This window comes from Camelus dromedarius, chromosome 4 (genome assembly GCF_036321535.1).
Source record: "Camelus dromedarius isolate mCamDro1 chromosome 4, mCamDro1.pat, whole genome shotgun sequence".
In the NCBI taxonomy this organism is placed as follows: domain Eukaryota; kingdom Metazoa; phylum Chordata; class Mammalia; order Artiodactyla; family Camelidae; genus Camelus; species Camelus dromedarius.
The window spans coordinates 97312042-97330189 of record NC_087439.1 but is presented as its reverse complement, the minus strand read 5'-3'; the positions used below and the strand labels follow the sequence as shown (position 1 = coordinate 97330189).

The following is an 18148-nucleotide window of genomic DNA, read 5'->3' as shown; positions in this document are numbered from 1 at the left end:
CCGCCCCGCGGAGCAGCCGCTCAGGTCACAGCAGCGATTCAGCACGTGTCTCGAGGCTCCGCGCGCCGCCCCGCAGGGCCTGTCCTCGGGGCCCAGTCTGCTTTCCGTCTCCTCCACCCCTCCCCTCCCTCAGCCCCTGCCCCAGTCGATCTGAGGGTCCTCCCGACCTCTCCCAGCCTGGGGGCCGCCCCTCTGCTTCTGGACACATCACCTTGGTGTGGAAGCTGTCCTCTAAGGTCTCCTCTGCAGCCCCAGGGCACAGCGCTGGGCTCTCCTTTGCAGGCAGAGTTTAGACTTAGGATGGGCCAGAATGCAGAGGGATGTGATGCGCTGGCTTGCCCTGCGCAGATGCAGCCCACTGGGTGGGGCAGGGGGCGGGGGGAGGGGGTGGAGGGCAGCCCAGGCAGAGCTGATTGACAGAAGAGAGTGCACAGATGCCACTCCCACCCGCCCATCAGACCCCAAATGCAGCCACAGCACCGGGACTCCTTGTTCACCAACCAGACCTCCAAGCTGCCCTCAGAGGTGTTGTAGCCCTGAGGAGTGAGAAAGAGAGAAAAAAATCGCATTTTCAGCCTTTTATGAGTGCCTCCCCTGAGCCCCCTGGGGATGGAGGCTGAAGGAGTGGCTGTCTCGGGGGTAAGTGCTCAGGGCTCCTGGGACTTGGTGGAGGGCACAGGGGCCGGGCTTGACTGCCTTCTGGGAGGGGAGCACTGACACCCAGGCTGAGCGCTCGGCCTCGAGGAGGAGAAGTGCATCCGTACCCCCACCCCGAGCCCCCTGAGCAGCTGCATCCCTGAGCTCCTCCTCGGGGCCCCGGGGCAACCACCCAGGGTGCCCACAGCCCAGAGGCCCCACGTGTGTGCTGGAATTCTAGACCCAACTTCTTGTCTGCTGCACACATGTGAGTCCACTTGAAATAACACACCATGAAAAACACCGTTTCTGGCAAGGCCTCAGGCTGGAAAGAACAGTCCCCGCTTGGTGGAGCAGAGCACCTGGTCCGGGGGGGCCACCCATGTGAGCCTGGGACCGGGGCCTCAGGCTGCAGCCCCGCCCAGACCCTGCCCTGCTCCCAGGGGATGCCTGCCCCCCACCGCCCAGCCCTTCCCCGCTCACCCTCCTCTGCAGGCATGAAGGCCCTAAGTAAGAGCCACTCCCACTGAGGAAAGCACTTCAGACTGAGTCTCCTAAATGTGCCGGCATCAGGCAGATTCAGAGAGCCTTCATGAGAAAGATAAGGAGGCCAGGAGGGGGTGTGCCTACCCCACATGACAGGCAAGGGGGCCGAGGCTCAGGGAGGTGGGATGGCTTCCCACGGTCACAAGGATGAGAGCAGAAGAGAGGGCGGTGAGCACCAGCGTCCTGGGGCCACAGCGTGCCTCCCTCCACAGGGTCGCATCCCCGCCACACTCCCAGGTGCCCACGCCTCCCCCCCACCCCCGGCAGGGATTCCATCAGGGTCAGCTCACAGGTGGCACCAACAGCTAAGAGCCTGGACCAGGGCGGTGCGGGGAGGGGAGCGAAGGAGCCATCGGTGGGTCCGCTGGGTGGTTCCAGGGGGCCCTGGGGAGGTGGAGGAAGGATATGTCTGTCTCTTAATTGTGGTGATGATTTTGCAAGTTATGAGTTTATTATATGTCAGAAATTGCCCTTAAGACCCTATGTGACCTGTCTTCCATTTACCCTTTGACCTTAACTCCTTCAACTCTGCCCCTCGCTCACCCCGACCACAGAGGACTGTTTGCTGTATTTTGGCCTCAGGGCCTTTGCTCGTGCTCTTTCCTATGTCTGGGGTCCTTTTCTCCCAGAGCCCACTGTCTCACTCTCTCATCACCACAGCCTCCTAGGTCTTGGCTCAAATGTGGCCACTCACAGGCTTTCTCTGGCCGTCCTATTTAAAATCAACACCCTCTGGGGGGAGGGTATAGCTCAGTGGTAGACTGCATGCTTAGCATACACAAGGTCCTGGGTTAATCCGCAGTGTTTCCATTTAAAAAAGTAATCAATTAATAAGTAAAATAAAATCTAATTATTCCCCCTCACACACAAAAAACTCCGAATAAATAAATAAGTGAAAAATAAAATCAACACCCTCCACCTCCCCCAACACACACACACACACACACACACACACACACACACACACACACTCTCACCCATGGCGCCCACTAATATCCTATGAGTTATATTCATTCATTTGCAGTCAACCTGTATCCTCTGTTTCTCAGAATTCTGAACAACAAGAGGAAATAAAATCTAAAGGAAAAATTTCCCATCATCAGGTAGAAATCCACTTTCCTAAGTTTTATTTCAGCTCCAAGTTTAGTTAATGCCAAAATGGAAATTTAAAATGCCATCTCTGCATGTAGAAAGATGTCCAAGATACAGGAAGTAAGTTAAGTAGTTTGCAGAATATATGCAGAGAGGATTTTAATTTTATAAAATATTAACTGCTTTATATAAAAACAGATAAAGTTTTTTTCTGTAGAGAACAGGGAGCTATGGTTGGTATCTTGTAATAACCTTTAACGAAAAAGAACATGAAAACGAATATATGCATGTACATGCACGACTGGGAAATTGTGCTTTACCCCAGAGGCTGTCACATTGTAACTGACTGTATTTCAATTAATAAAATGAAATATATATATATATATGTAAAACGAATTACACTTACACAAAAGAACATATGGACAGTTGTTCATTGTGGTTAAGTAGGTAAGGGTGGAATGGTGGAGGAATTGCACTGTTTTATGTTATATTCACTTCTGTAAAGTTTGACCATGTTTTTGGTCAAGCATATGTAGTATTTATCACCAAGAATGAACAAGAGGAAGGGCATGTTTTCAGCCATTCTGGACCTTCTAAATATTCCAAGTAGGCAACTTGTAAGAATAAACAAAGAACTAGAAGATTCTTGTTTTTGTTCCTAAGACCTCTCTCTCTTTTTTTTTTTTTCATTTTAGGGACGCTTAAAAAATAAGCACTGACATCACCTCAGCTTACCCCACCTCTCCAAATGCTGGCGTGCGTTTGGCTGGCCAGTGGATGAAGGTGTGCGCCAAAGATACACTTGGGACCAGGAGGAAAGCCCGCTCCCTTCCCGCCGCGGCCAGGAGAACAGCGTCGCCCAAGGGCATCTCTCTGCCGCAGGCGTGTGTGGCTGACGGCTGCTGTCCTTGGGAGCGAAGCCTGTCGGGGGCGGGCACAGAGGGCACAAGGCAGTAGACCCCAGGGTGACGGGAGCTCCTTGATGTGCCATGAACCTAAACACTGCCATGTGGGATGGAAACCTCATCGGGTAAATGATAGAACCCATCCAAGGGGGGCCGGAACACGCGGGTGCCGCCGGGCTCTCGCTAGCTCCCTTCCCTGAGGTCTGGGTGTGCCGGGGAAGTCACCTGAAGCCAGGGGTCCTGCCCAGCATGACTACTGCGAGAGGGTGGCCAGGCCAGGCCAGGGGGCTTCTCAGGCCGCTTTGGGCCAGCTGGACTCCATGGGCAGGGGTGGGGGGCTCACCCTTTGGAGGTTCCAGAACATGGGGAAGCCGGGTTACTGGCCCCCTCCCATTGTCTACACACCTTCACAGGAAAGTTCTAGACATGACTCGCTCCCACTCTTTATGGGATGAAGCCAGGCTTCCTCAGCCTGGCACCGTCATGTTTTCAGCCTCACTCACCGCTGTCCCCAGGCCTCCTGCCCTCAAGCTCCTGGCCGCCCCAACGCCCTCCTCGCTGGTGTGGAATCTACCTGCCCTCCTGGCCAGAAACATCCCTTTACTCAACCCATCTCCCTTCCTGGGTGTCACACAGCCTAATGTGACTCCCAGTGAGTCACACCTTTGCAGAATTCCCTCCCCTTGAGTGTGGCTGGAACTGTTCCTTGCTTCTGTGAATGAGAAGTATTGCCAGCCATGTCAGTAACAAAGGATCTGCAGCCACCGAGCCATCAGCCGCTGCTCCCAACCCTGACAGAGAGCCGAGCGAAGTCAGATGCAGACAAGCACTCGGCCCTGCCTCAGCTGCCACCCCTGGTGTTGCCCCCTGAGGGGACTCGGGGTGTGGAGGACAGGACACTGGCCCTGCAGAGCCAAGGTGCACATCAAAGGAATGACTTCAGTGAACCCAGACCTTTGCACCTTCCCAGACGCAGGGAAGCGCTCAGTTCCCTGACGAGATGCCTGGTTTCCTTTAATTAACAGTCATCTTCTGATGTTCCAACTACCTGGTCTCTGTTGGAAAGACCCCAGTCCATCCTGGCTCCTCCCCCGCACCTTCGGAGCCGTCCCTCAGAGCGATCTGAGAGGCTGTTATCCCAGGCTCCAGTCCTCAGAAAGCCCACCAAACCAGACATAACTCTCAGCTTTTCCTTCAGGCAACACTTCCAGCCATCAGCGTGGCAACTGGGATTGGCTGGCCATGCGTGTGGTTCGCACAGGACAGACACCTGCCCCAGTCACCCTCTGCTGAATAAAAGAGGACTTACCACTTCATGCACAATTAAGAACATCATTTTCTCTTCAGAACCCATATGAGGTTCCATTATTTGATTTATCGAGGTGAGATTAAGGGAACTGCCACCAGCAACCAAAACGAAATTTGATCACAGCTGAATCATTAATCTATTAACCAAAAGTAAGTGAATGAACACATGTGGATAACTGATTCACTTCTTTCATGATCAACTTAGTTACATAAACAAGCTTCTGCGTCAGCCCTGAAGATCAAATTCTCAGTTGACTCAATAGTGTTGACTTAATAAAGCAGAAAAATAAACCTCAATTTAATAAACAATCCTGTAATCATATTTTTAACCACTTGCCACTTGAGGCTGAAGAAAACTGAGCATTCTGCCTCTTCAGAAAGTCTCTGTGATTGCTCAGCATCTCTTCTCCGAGCAGAAGGCACATGGCCCCGGCAGACAGGTCGTCGACAGAGCTGGGCCGCAGACAGCCCGGACAGCTCGTCCCCTCTGCTGCCAGCTTGGAGCCCACCGCCCCTCTGAGAGGGCAGAGCTCGCCTGGGAGGAGGTGGAATTTCCAACCCCGGGCACGAGGGGAGGGCGAGGAGGGCAGGAACGGGGGAGGCAGCTGGCTTCACTCCTCGCTCCCCACAGCAGGTCCTCACCAGTCCGTCAAGGTTAAATTCCATGTCCCAAGTGCCCAGGGTCTCGGGACAGCACACAGTTAACCCCCCAACCAGCACACTTTTGAAAGGGGCCCCGGAAGGCCAGCCAGTGGGGACACAGCCATCCTGGAAGCCCGCCTCCTGCCTCGCGGTCCAGGCTCCTCTGTTCACTTTGTGTCTCTGCGGGTTTGCTGGCCACCATCCCACGGCAGACGGGCACTGGCAGTCCCCTCAGGACAACGGTACAGCCAGAGGACATCACCATGGGAGCCACCTGGCCAGGGCTATTACATTGGCACGTTGCTGCCACCCAAACTCCCACTATTCAGTTTGCTGCTGTCCCCAGATGTCCCCACAGCCCAAGGACCCCGTCACGTCATGGGCTGCGTCCAGCTGTCATGTCTCGAGTCTCCTTCCACCCGAGCTTCTCCGTCTTGTCTGGACTTGGTGACCTTGCTGCTTTCCGGGCACAGGCAGGCTCACCGAAGCCGCCCCCCGCGTGGGCTCATCTGCGTTTCCTCCCGGCGGCGGGCCCGGCGCCGCGCTGGGGCCGGTCCCCCACGGGCCCGCCCGTCCTCAGCTGTGTGCCGTCGGCGGGCGCCTGGCTCTGGCTCTCCCGTCACTGATGCCGTGCACTTCGGTTGCTGACCGAGCTGGCGTCCGGGGGGCTTCCGAACGGTCAAGTGTCTGTGTAACCGCGCTTTTCCTTACGCAGCGAAAGCACGCGCTGCAGGAGAGGCTGTGAAGCTGCGGCCGGGGCCCTGTCCTCGCAGGCTCGCCGCGGCCTCCCGAACGCATGTCGCGCCGGGCCTGTGGTTTCCTGTCTCTCCAGGAGTTCTCATCCGCTGCTGCTCATTTTGATGCAAAGCAGTTTCAGATTCAGCCGGAGGAGGGGCAGGAGGTTCTTAGAGGAGGAAGCTTGAGTGACTCTCGAGGGGGCAGCGGTCTTTCAGGAGGACAGCTTGTGTGGCCGTAGCACCAGGGACGGAGGGAGCAGCGTGGCTCCTCGGAAGGCCGTGGCCACCCAGGTGCTGCCGTGTCCCTGGGCGGCTGGAATTTAGGGGGTGGGAGGGGGTGGGGGGAGGCAAGGGGGAAGAGCCTCCAGGGCTGGGGTGTCTGGACCAGAGTTCCCAAGGGCCAGGGAGGCCGAGGAGGGTCCCGGGGACAGTCACTGTGGGAACCCTGTCCCCCTCCCCTCAGAGCAGGTGGAAGCAGCAGCCTGATTGCTGCCTGATTGCTGGACGCACTCCGTTCCTGCTGAGATGGCCAGGCACCAAGCCGCATCTGGCATCTCCGAGAAAGTGGCCCATCTCAGTCACCTTGAGAGGCCCCCACCCCCAGGGCCATGCAGCTCTCCTAAACACAGGCCCCCTGAGGAACTGGGGTGCTCCGTCTCCTGGGGCCCCAGCCTGAGCTCGCAGCTCACAGTTCTGAGGCCAGAAGTACGAAATCGAGGTGCTGGCAAGAGCATGCTTCTTCCGAAGGCTGGGCGGTGGGGGTGTCCTGCCTGCCTGTTCCAGCTCCTGGTGGCCCAGGTGGCCCGTGGCTGTGGCCCCACCCCTCCCATCTCTGCCTCCGGCTCCACACGGCCCCTCCCCTGTGTGTCAAGTCCAAACACCCCTCTTCTTGTAAGGACACCAGTCGTGTTCCCTCTGGGCCCCTCCTCCTCCAGCGTGACCTCCCCTCGGCTTAACTGATCACATCTGTGACAACGTTCTTCCCGAGTAAAGTCGCACGCTGGGGTCCTGGGGGCTAGGATCGCAACATATCTTTCTGGGAGACACAATTCAACTCCTAACAGGGAGGCCCTGCCCTCCTGCCAGGGGCCTCGGGGACACGGCCACTCTACAGGGTCAGGCAGCGCCCCACCCCCTCTGTGCCCGTCTTCCACCAGGGTCTGCTCTGGCCCTCGCCCTCCGAAGCCGGCCTCCTGCCCTACGAATCCGGTCTCCCAGCAGCAGGCCCCTCTCTGCTGCCCCGCCCCACGGCAGTGCCCAGGAGTTTTGGCCTCAGGCGCCTTAAACTCCAGGAGCCATCTCTGCGAACTCTCTCCTGTCTCCGGCGCCCACCCTCTCTGCTCTGCAGCTCCTCTGGGACCCGGCCTTGGCCCTCAGCAGCCCCTCTGGCTCCGAGCCCCCATCCTGAATTCCGTGGTGGACCATCTGTGACTCACATTGGGACAGATGCCCAGAATCACTAGATGGGTGGGGAAGATGGTGCTGATGGCAGCTAGGCAGAGATCCTCCAGACACGATGCCCCATCCCAGACCCCCACCCCCACCCCGGCCTGGTCACTCCAGGAAGAAGGCCAGGCTCAGGCTTCATCCAGAAATGAGGCCATCAGTCACCATGCCACCTGACCACTTTAGGTAAATTCACCAAAAATCAATTCCCTGAAAGGCAATTTGCTGATGGCCAAGTAAGCGATTGATGGCTGAGAGCCACCAAACTCTCCCGCAGATGGGGACGGGGTGGGGGTGGATGGGGGACAGGAGGCAGAGAGAGCACACACACACACACACACACACACAGCGGAAAGGCTCTGCGCTGGCCCGTGTGTGCTCCGAGGACGGGCTTGCTTGCAGCAGGGGCGCTGGGGAGGCTCAGGCCCTCAGTAACGCTGACCTCACTCCCAGGAGGAGGCTCCTGGGATCCTCGAGGCCCCCAGCCCGTCCGGGAAGGTGCTGTCCTCCCCTACGTGCACCTCTCTCCCATCTCTCCACAGAAGGTCACACCCCGCCCGTGCATCCCCACCCCTCCCACCCCAGCCCAAGTCACAGCCCTTCCCTGGGTCAACCCCAGTGGCCCCCCCACCCTGAAACAACACACAGCACTTCCCTCCTGAGCCCATCAACCCCAAACCCTCCATCTCCTGGTGGTCCGAGCACCATGTCCACCCCCAGCTCCCCTCCCCTCCACTTTGACCCCCTCCCCAGGCCCCTCTGGAAGCCCCCCACCCAGGGAAGCCCATCTCCCTCCTGACTGCTCTGGTTGGCCCACCTCTGCTTTCCTCCTGGAAACCTCATCCAGAGATGTGCCCCCCCACCGCCTCGAGAGGCCCCCCAGGGTGGCCAGCCGGCTGCTCCTCCTCCCATCGCCCACTCCACCCACAGCTGACCCCTGCTGCCGTGTCCTCAGGGGCTCCTCCTGGGCTGGCCCTGCCCTTCTCATCCTTCATCCCCTCCCTACAGGCCGATACCCCATCCCCAAATCCAGGACCCAGCTGAGCTGACCACAGCACCTTCCAGCCAAGGCCAGCGGCCTCCCTCCGTGTACCCCCAGCCCCACTCTGTCTGCATCGTATCTGAATCTTGAAGCCACCCTGGCACAGAGTCGGGCCCTGTGGTCGGGATAACGGCCCTGGGATGTGCGCGTCCTGACCCTTGGGAACTGAGACTGCATGGGTGACATGGCCAAGGGGCTTCGCCACTGCGATTAAGTTAAGGCCGGTAGAGGGGGGCTATCCTGGATTGTTCGGGGGCCCGACGTCCTTACGAGGTCCTTGGATGAGGGAGGGGCGACAGGAGTAGGAGTCAGAGGAGACGTGACGAGGGAAGCAGGTCAGGGACACAGTGAGGACTCACTGGACATCACTTCTTTGAAGTGGGTGAGGGGTCCCGGGCCAAGTGCCGGGTCTTCCAGAAGCTCCGTGAAGCACTTCCCCAGGGCCTCCTGCAGGATCTTGCCTCGTCTGCATCCTGATTTAGCCCGGAAGCCCCGAGTCAGACTTCTGAACCCTCAAACTGTGAGATAATAGATGTATTGTTTTAAGCCTCTGAGTTCGAAGGTCCAAGGAAGCGAACCCAGGCCTCCTCTTAGAGCAGGAGTGATGCCAGCCTGGAGGAGGCCGCTGGCCGGGGGCTGTTCTGCTCTACACGCAGGCACCTGTGGGGCCGGCCCAGCTGGAGGGAGGGCCAGCCACTCCTGCAGCGGCTGTGGGCTGGGTGCTGGGGGTGGGGAGCGGCCTCCAGACCAGAGCTCTGAGCCCTGGATCAGGACACCGGGGTCCCTGCCTCCGCCCTGCCCGCGTCAGGCCCCTTCCCACGCCGCCGGCTCCTCAGCCCCCGGCCCCTCAGCCCCCGGCCCAGCTCAGCCCTGGGGTTTTCTTACAGCCTTAGAGCAGGAGGCACCTGAGGGGTCCTGTCCAGGCCTGTGACAGCCCCACAAGGAGAGAGCAAGGATGGGAGCGCCCCCACTGGCCAGGCCCAGAGACACTAGTGGGGCCCCGTCTGAGAAGCAGCCTCCCAGATGAAAGCAGGCTGCTGGTGTCCAGGCTGGGCCCCTCCAGCCACAGGGGGCCGGACACAGCAGGGCCCTCGCCCTCAGGGTCAGTTAGCGGCCCCAGGCCCCACCCGTTTGCAGTGTTACCGCCCACTGTGAGTGTCTGCTCTAAGTGCTTTTGTCCACAAAACCACGGAAGGATAACCTGTCCTCATCCCAAACTGTCTCTGCACGTCCCGGCTCCGCACTTTGCAAAGATGTGGGGTCAGTTAACACGCCGGCTTTAGTGAAGGCTTAGGAGCCTTGTCCTTGGGCAAACGTATGACTGTGACGTATTAAAATGGTCCAGCCCACAGGAACCAGGACGCACGGTGTTCTGCTGCGCCATCGTTAGCCTCATTCATTGTGACCTGCAGGTGATGGCCTGCTCAGGTGGCTCTCCCCACCGGCTCCAGGGCTGGGGAAAGGTGTGTGTCTGGACAAGTAACCAGCCACGAGCCAGCGTCCCAGGCTCACATGTGGGATGGGGTTGACGGCACAGGGCCGGGGCGCACTCCTCATGCCGGGGCTCTGGGGACCGGGGAGAAAGGCACTCTCACTCGCCCACCCAGCTGCACAGCCCTTGCCGCTGCCCGCCTACCCGCCTGCCTGCCCGCCTGCCTGACTGCCCGCCTGCCGGGGGAAGACATCCCCAGGAGGGAACAGGAGGGTCTGCGGAGAAGTGAGAGGTGCCTGGCAGACGAAGAGTTAACCTGGGCCTGGAGAGGTGGACGCAGTGTGGACAGATGTGAGGGTGGGGGTGGGGGGTGGTTATTCCGGGGGACAAGGAAGAGACCAGCCCAGCACAGGGTGGTGAGCAGGCTGGAGGAGCCTAGAACGTGGAGGCACATCCAACAGCAGGAAGCTGGGGCCTGGTACGAAGCTGAGCGCCCCCCGCCAACCCCTGCCCCGGGAAGAGGACCGGCCAAGAGGGAGGGAGGCTGGCCGCCGGGCAGGGGCCTGGGGTAGGGTGGGGAAAGCAGGAAGAGACGCCTCCCATCCGTGCCTCTGGGCGTGGAGCAGGGCCAGGCAGGGAGGTGGCCCAGAGGGGGTGGGGGTGAGGCCGAGAGCCGGTCACTGCCTGTAGTGCTGGTAAGAACATCAGTACTGCTGGTGGACGCCGCTGGGTGTGTGTTGCAGGAGAAGCCAGATGAGTGATTACGTTAACACTGAAAAGCAAGATTCTCCATAAAAGACAAGAGATGCTCTCATAAAATGAAGTAAGTAGAATCACAACTGTGAACTGGAAGAACTGGGAAGAACTCGTGACTTGGGTAGGACTGGTGCCCCGGGGGCTTGAGGGCGGGGGAGAGCCAGGAGGGGCCTCCTCTGCCCCCGGCTCCCTCCAGGGAAGAACCCGCTGTGGACACTCTCACCACTGAGGCCAGTGGACACCACTTCATCCTGAGTCAGACAGGATGACTTAGGTACACATGCAACATATTATGGACAATATCTCACACAAAATCACAAATCAACCCGAAGTATTCTGCACAACTTATTACCAAACACCCCCAAACTGCCTTCACTTAAGCTCCCTCCCCGTGTCCCATGACCCGGCGGGTGTCTTTGGGCAGGACAGTGACCCTCCTGGCGCTGGTGAGCGTAGCCCTGTCGGGATGGGGCTGGGCTCCTGACATGCACCAGGGGCGGAGATCGGAACCCTGCGCGAGCTCCCTCAACCTCTCAAAAAGTCTGCTTCGGATAGAAGCTCTTGGGGTCTGAAATCTACAGAGCCTAGGAGGCACCCGGAGGCTGGAGGGGCGGGCAGGGCAGAGGTGGAGGGGCTCAGCGCGGGGCGGGAGTGTTAGTGGCATTGATGGGAGGCCTGGAGTCAGAAGCCGGCTCTCCAGGTACACGGGAGGGCGGCTTCTCTGTGCAGGGGTGCAGCAGGGGGACAGAGGCAGACGGATTTGGGGGCAGCCTCTTTCCGAGATGCCTTTTCCAAGATGGGTTATTGGAGGTGCGGCCTGACCAGGAGCCCCACCTCATCCCTGGGTGAACTCCGCATCCTCTCTCACCTGCCGCTGGAACCACCAGACCCATTCGGGACAAGACGTGTCAGACAGGCCAGGATGGGGTGCCACGGGAGGGGTGCCCCCCACGAGCAGCCTCGTGCACCGCTGTCTGTGCCTCCAGAGTGCCTGCTGTAAGCTGCTCTGAGACAGGGATTCTGAAATTGTATATTGCACATTTTTCAATAAAGAAAAAAGCGCATCGGGAGTTTGTAACTGTGTGCCGCAGTATCAGTCAGTTCAGTCTGAGTGCAAAGCCGCAGACCCAGGGGCACCGACGTCCAAGGGCAGGAGGAGATGGGTGGCCCTGCTCCAGAAGAGAGCAAATCCCCCCTCCTCCGCTTTTTTGTTCTGATGCCGCCCACGTGGATGAAGGCGCCTTTATTCAGTGCCCCGTGATTCAAATGCTAATCTCTCCTGAGACACCCTCGCAGGTGCGCTGCTGGGAAGAACGGCGCCGGCCCTCTGGGCTCCCTTGCTGAGCCAACAGCCGCCCCGTGGCAGGAGAGGACCTGCGTCCCGCCTGGGAATCGCTGAGAACAGCATCCCTGCCTCAAACGCCCCTTGCTGCCACGATTCCAGGCGAAGCGGCGGTGGCGGCAGGACTGCTGCTTTAAGCTCCCTCCACCCCAGGACGGCTCAGGGGCGGCAGACCCATGACCGTGTACCCCGAGACCCAGGCTGCATGCCTGCCCCTCTGTGTCCCCAAGGGCCCACGGCCACCCCGACCCTGGACACAGGCTTCACTGGCTGTTGGTAAAATATCGGAGTTCTGCTGGTTGTTTGTTTTTCGCAAAATTTACAAAACACTGGGAAGCTATGAACCCAGTGCTGGGGCTTTTCAGAGCTTCGGAACAGGTTCACGCAAGTTCTGATGCCTGAGTTGCATGAATTCAAGTAAGTTTGCCTCTGGAGGCAAATCCTGTTTGGGGAATCATCCATGTAAAGTAAAATCATGAGTACAGGATGCAGCTCACGGTGCCTCCTGCATCGCTGGGGGCAGGGTAAGGTCCTGGAACCCAGGGAACCGCTGGCCAGATGTGGCTCCAGGAGACAGGGGACCAAGGGTCTCTCAGGCAAGTCTGCCCCCAGGGACTTGCGACGATGCCTGGAGACATTTGGGCTTGTCTTGCCGGGGGATGCCACCGGCACCCACCGGGTGGAGGCCAGGGACGCTGCACACCGTCCCACAGGGCACAGGACGGCCTCGCGCGGAGAGCTATTCCACCGCAGCGTCCGCGGGGCGAGGCCGGGGCGCTCCGCGCTGGAGCATGAGCAGCTGCTGGAAAGAACGGAGGAGTCTGATACAGGGAGAGCTGGCCGAGGCCCCGGCGCCTCGCGCAGAGGGAGGGTGCGGCGGGGGGCGGGGGGGGGGCGTCCGAGCCTGCCGTGCAGCGGGACACGCCCCGGGCCCGGGGGCGGGCCTGCCCAGGCCGGGCGCCGGCTCGCGGGCTGGCTCGGAGCGGGGAGGCGGGGCGCGGCGCCTCGGCTCGCTCTCACTTTGAAAGCGCTTCTCTGTGCGCGGCCGCGCCCATTGTTCGGCCAGTCTGGTGGCCCGGGCCGGCGCCTCCCTGGGCGCAAAGCAGGAGGGGAGGCTTTGCTTTCAAGGCCCGCAGGCGGCCTCCGGCCGGCCGAGGAGCCGGATTTAGCCGCTTCCAAAGGCGCCTCCAGCCCTTTAATTCCGAGGCCCGCTGTCCGGCGGCGCAGCCGCCCGCGGTGCCGGCTCGCAGCGCTCGCTCCGCGGGTGAATCAGCGAATCTAGGGCAACCTGCTCTTTTATCAACCTGTTTCCACCAACATCAAGGAAGGAAAAGCCAAAAGGGCAGAGGGAGGAGGCCGGTGGGCGGCGTCCCGGGGAGCAGGACGGCTGGGGCGCAGCTCCCGGCAGAGACCCTAAAAGGCAGCAGCGCCCGGGAGCCCCCCGACGGCGGCAGGACCAGGCTGTGCTGCCCGGGCGCCTCAGCCCGGCTGAGAAACACGCCGGGCCCCGGTTCCCATAAATCTGGCTTTTATGTGGCAATGAATGGGGTAAACAATGGATCTATTTTCGGCCGCAGAGAAACTGGCCCAGCCTGAGTCCCCCTCCTGCAATTAGGAGCCTCAGCATGGTGGGTCCTGGAATCCCTGGCTGGTGTGTGAGCCTCACAAAGACAGGCCCTGCTTGGGTTTGGGGGAGGAGATGCCGCCATCCCCTGGGGTCTGCTGCTGGCAGGGCCCCCTCCCCAACCACGGGAGGAAGTGCTGCTGGCAGCCCCGGCTGGTGGTCACCACCCCATCGCCCTATCTCCGAGAGCACAGAGGCGGCCTTTGGCCCTGGGCGGTGTCCCCCAGCTGCCCCCATCCACTGCCCTCTCTCACGTGGTGCCCAACCTCTGCCCGACCCCTCCACTCCTGCGGAAGCAAGCCCACCCCCCAGACATCTCAGGAACCACCTCATTGCCTTGCTTAGCTCACCCCCAGGGTGGACCCTGTGTGCGAGCTCAGTAAGGCCAGTGGTGCTAGTTGCACACTTTTATATAACAGCCCTCCCTCCCCACTCCCGACACGGTCCAAGGTGGCCCAGGACCCCCACCCCAGGCCTCCCTCCCCCAGGCGAGTATCCCTGCAGAGTGAATGTTCTCCAGACTTTCATCACCCTGCCCCTAGTACCCCCGGCACCCCCTAGGTGAGGACATCAGACGGGACAGATATGGCAGAGGGACCTCGACACCATAACTTACTAACTAACTAACTAACTAACTAACTAACTAACTAAAGGTGAGGGGAACCAAGACATTGAAACAACCTAAATGTCCACCAACAATGACTAGATAAAGATATGGTATATTTATATGATGGAATACTACTCAGCCATAAAAAGAATAAAATAATGCCATTTACAGCAACATGGATAGACCTGGAGATTGTCATACTGAGTGAAGTAAGTCAGAAAAAGAAAGAAAAATGTCATATGATTATCACTTATACGTGGAATCTAAAAAACCTGACACAAATGAACTTATTTACAAAACAGAAACAGACTCACAGACATAGAAAACAAACTTATGGTTACCAGGGGAAAGGGAGGTGGGGGAGGGATAAACTGGGAGCTTGAGATTTGCAGATACACACTACTATATATAAAATAGATAAACAACGGATTTCTACTGTAGAGCACAGGGAACTACATTCGATATCTTTTAGTAACCCGTAAGGAAAAAGAATATGAAAACAAATGTATGTACATATATGTACGACTGAGACATGATGCGCTACACCAGAAACTGACACGACACTGTAAACTGACTGTACTTCAACAAAAAAAAAATAAAAAAGAGACTTGTAAATGAAAAGAAATTTGCTCTATATATGAAAAAATAAATTAAAAAGTGGCCGCAGTGTACCTGCTTAACTCCCGTGCTCTGACGGAATCTTCATGTGCGTCAGATAATCTCCTGTTTCCACTTTCCTTTCTTTCTGACAATCTCGTCCGATCCCTGGAGTCCTGTTCCCCGGGCCTGCAGCCCACCTGTCACCTAGAGGCTTCCCTTCACCTCCCTTTGGAGGTGTGCGACCAGTTTCCCGTGTCCTACAGTTCCTCGTATCCCACAACTCCAGGACGCACAAAAGGGAGCTGGAAGATAAGACGCTGAGTCCGTGTGGGTCCAGAATGCCCGTGTTCTCTCCCAGCGGTGACTGACCTGATCTTTCAGGTGCGATGTCCTGGTTCCCCTCTGAAGGCCGGGGGCATCTTTCTGTGTCTCCCAGCTTCCAGTGTGGCCAGAGAGATCCGATTCTTTTTACGCGATTTGCCCTTACAGCTTGGAAACTGGTGGGCTCTCCTCCCCGACTCCAGCGCTGAAATATCCAAAGCTGTGCTGCGTGGGGCCCCCTCCTCCACGGAGCCAGTGGGGCCGAGGCCTGGAGGCTCTCGTCCTCCCCCTGGGACACGGTCTTGCATCAGCACCGCTGTCCTTCAGGTCTGACCCCCAGCTCAGTCCTCTCCTGTCCCGTCTTCCCTCCGCTATTTCCTATGTTTCTGTCTTTCTGTTCTATTTTATGGGAGAGTTTCATTACTCAAAACTCCTACATTTCTGTTGATTTTCAAAAATTTCAACTGATATTTTTTAATTGCCAGTGATGCTTCCTGTTTTCAGAGTGCTGCTTTCGCTGGGACGTCCCATTTTGTTTCATGGACGCAGTATCTCATCTAGCGCTAATAATACTAGTGTTTGAAGCCTTTTTTTTCTTTCCTGCTCCCTTGAATTTAGGCTCACACCTTCGATACTGCTAATGTCAGTCACTGCTGTCATCAAATGCCAGAAGCGTGCTTCCCCGCTGTTTTGCCCATTTCTCAGATGAGAAACTGAGGCACAGAGAGGGTGTGTGCCCAGCCCCAGCTCATAGTCTGTCAGAGGTCAGGCCAGACTCAGGTGGTGGGATCCCCTCCGAGCCTGAGCCCTGACCACGGAGCCACCCTGCCTCAGGCAGGGGCCAGCCAGGGAGACGGAGCCCCTCGCTCCTGCACACCTGTTTGGCAGGATGGATGGTTCTCCCTGAGCCACCTCTCCCTGAGGCCTGTTCCCTGCCTCTCCTGAGCACAAGTCCTTCCAGCCAGCCTGGAGGGGCGCAGGGGCTGAGCCATGGGCCTGTACAGAAGCATGCAGACCTCCGGGCGGTGGCACTGACCCCTGTGGGGAGCATCACAGAGCTGGGGAGGACCAGCTGCCCGTGCTCAGCGCCGGCAGTCACTGTCCGGGGGTGGCGGGGGCCGTGACCTGAGGCTCAGGTGAGAGGGAAGCTGGTGTAGGTTAGAGCCCCCTGAGTGGAGGGACCCTTCCCCCTCGGGCCCCTTACAGCCTTACGACATCAGTGCCTGAGTCGCCATTTTACAGATGAAGAAACTGAGGCACACAGGTGCTAAGTAAGTGCCCAGGGTCCCACGGCTAATAAGGGGCAGGGCTGGAAGCCCAGATGCTCTCACCTTTAGGAGACAGCTGTGACCTGGGACCTGCCCAGGGTCAGACGTCCCAGCCCCTGAGCCTGGAAGGACCGGCTGGGGCTGGAGGGGGCCCCAGCCCAAGGACCCTTCGGCCCTTCCTGGGTCTTGGAGGTAGGCCTGCAGCCTTCCAGGCTGCAGCCCTGGGTGCCAGGGGCGATGTGACCTGGGCAGGGGTGACCTAAGATCCCCCAAGGAGCCAGTCTCACCCCCAAGATCCTGAACTGGAACAGGTCTGGAAAGAAGGAGACAAGTAATTCTTCAGGGGCTGGACGAGCAACCTTGTGAGAGGGGCCTGGTGGGGGCGGGTTTGATGTCTTTGGTCAGAGCAGGACAGGGCACCTCCCCAAGAGGGAGGGACAGGCAGGCTCTGGACAGAGCTCTCCTCCTGAGCAGCTTCTCACCCCTCTGAGCCTCCGTTTCCCATTTCAAAGCAGGAACAGTCAGGGTGGGCCGCCCGGGCTGCACAGCGGGCCTGGGCAATGCAGGCCACCTGCCTCCCAGGGCCTGAACCTGGGGTGCAGGGGCGGGAGGGCGCCCCGCGCATGCGCCCCCAAGCCTCACACCCTGCCTCCGCCCCCGGATGGACCTCTCCTGCCGGCCCTGCTTTCCCCAGCAGACCACGGGGAGGAAGGAGGAGTCTCCTTCAGCCAGGGCCCCGTGACCGAGGACACTGGCCCTCCCTGGACACAGAAGGCAGACTCGCACGACCAAGGAAGGCCCTGCCCTTGGGGTGTTTGGAGGACACGTGCGGTGCTGGCACCGGGGACCTCGGGCACTGGGCACGGCCCCCCTGCCACGTGGGTGCACACGTGAAGTCAGTGAGCCGCGTCCCAGAGACAGGTGTGCTTTGCCCCAATCAGAGTTAACGAAACAGAACAGCGGAGTTCTGAAGTCCTCCACTTTGTAATACTGGTCGATTAGTCTATGTCCCGGGGCCGGGGGGGGATCCCACATTCCACAGGAGGCTCAGAGCTCACTGTCCTCCGCCGGCTCCCCAGGGCCCCCGCTGTTTCCCTTGACCACCCTCCAGCTCACCCCCACCACAATCCCCCCACGGCCCAGGCCTAGAGGATGGCCCTGGGCTCCCACTCACTCTCGGCGCCCCCTGCCGGACCTGCCAGCACAGGCCCCAGGCCCACCCGTGCACCCCTGTCGAGGGCAGGAGGCCTGGAGAGCAGAGACCCAGGGCACACCATGGAAGTGCCCCTGCCCCAAGTGACCCCAAGTAGCTGGCAGACCCTGCCCACTGGAAAGGGGCTGAGCAGATGCCTGTCTACTGACCCGGACTGTCCCCACGCCCCAGACTCCAGGCCCCCTGGCTGAGTCCCCCAGGGTCATCTTGTCCTGTCCCCCATCCCCACTTTCCCCAGCTTTGCACACGGACCCCAGCCTGCTTCTGACCACACTGCTCTCTAGTGCCCTGCCCCGCCTCCTCCTCCTGCCCAGCCCCCACCTGGGCCACTGAGACGGCAGCCCTGAGCCCTGAGTTCCTGGGGAAATCCTTCTTTCCTCCAGCATCGGGAAGGCAGGACCCCACACTCCATTCACCCGCCTGTGGAGGCCAGTGGGCAATGCAAATCTCAGACCTTGGAGGGCACGGGAGGGCTGGGCACATGCGGCCTGCAGAGGACTGGAGCCTGCCTGCACCCCCGACCCCCAGATGCCCAAATCCAATGAAAGAAAATACTTACCTTTGAGGGCTGCACATCCTGGCTGGATCCACCCTGAGGGGTGTCAGGGAGCCCCTTCCTTTGGCTTTGCTG

General features: G+C 59.2%; 1 long non-coding RNA gene across 2 annotated transcripts; it reads right to left on the bottom strand.

The window, feature by feature from the left end:
- Positions 1-1468: 1468 nt before the first annotated feature.
- LOC135321239 (uncharacterized) lies at positions 1469-18148 on the bottom strand. 2 transcript variants are annotated; one of them, XR_010380800.1, is made up of 3 exons: positions 18077-18148; positions 3010-3195; positions 1469-1566 (listed from the first exon to the last, which is right to left on the bottom strand). It is a non-coding gene; the product is annotated as an uncharacterized LOC135321239 (long non-coding RNA). The 2 variants fall into 2 exon arrangements; XR_010380801.1 differs by lacking the exon at positions 18077-18148 and adding an exon at positions 4489-5675.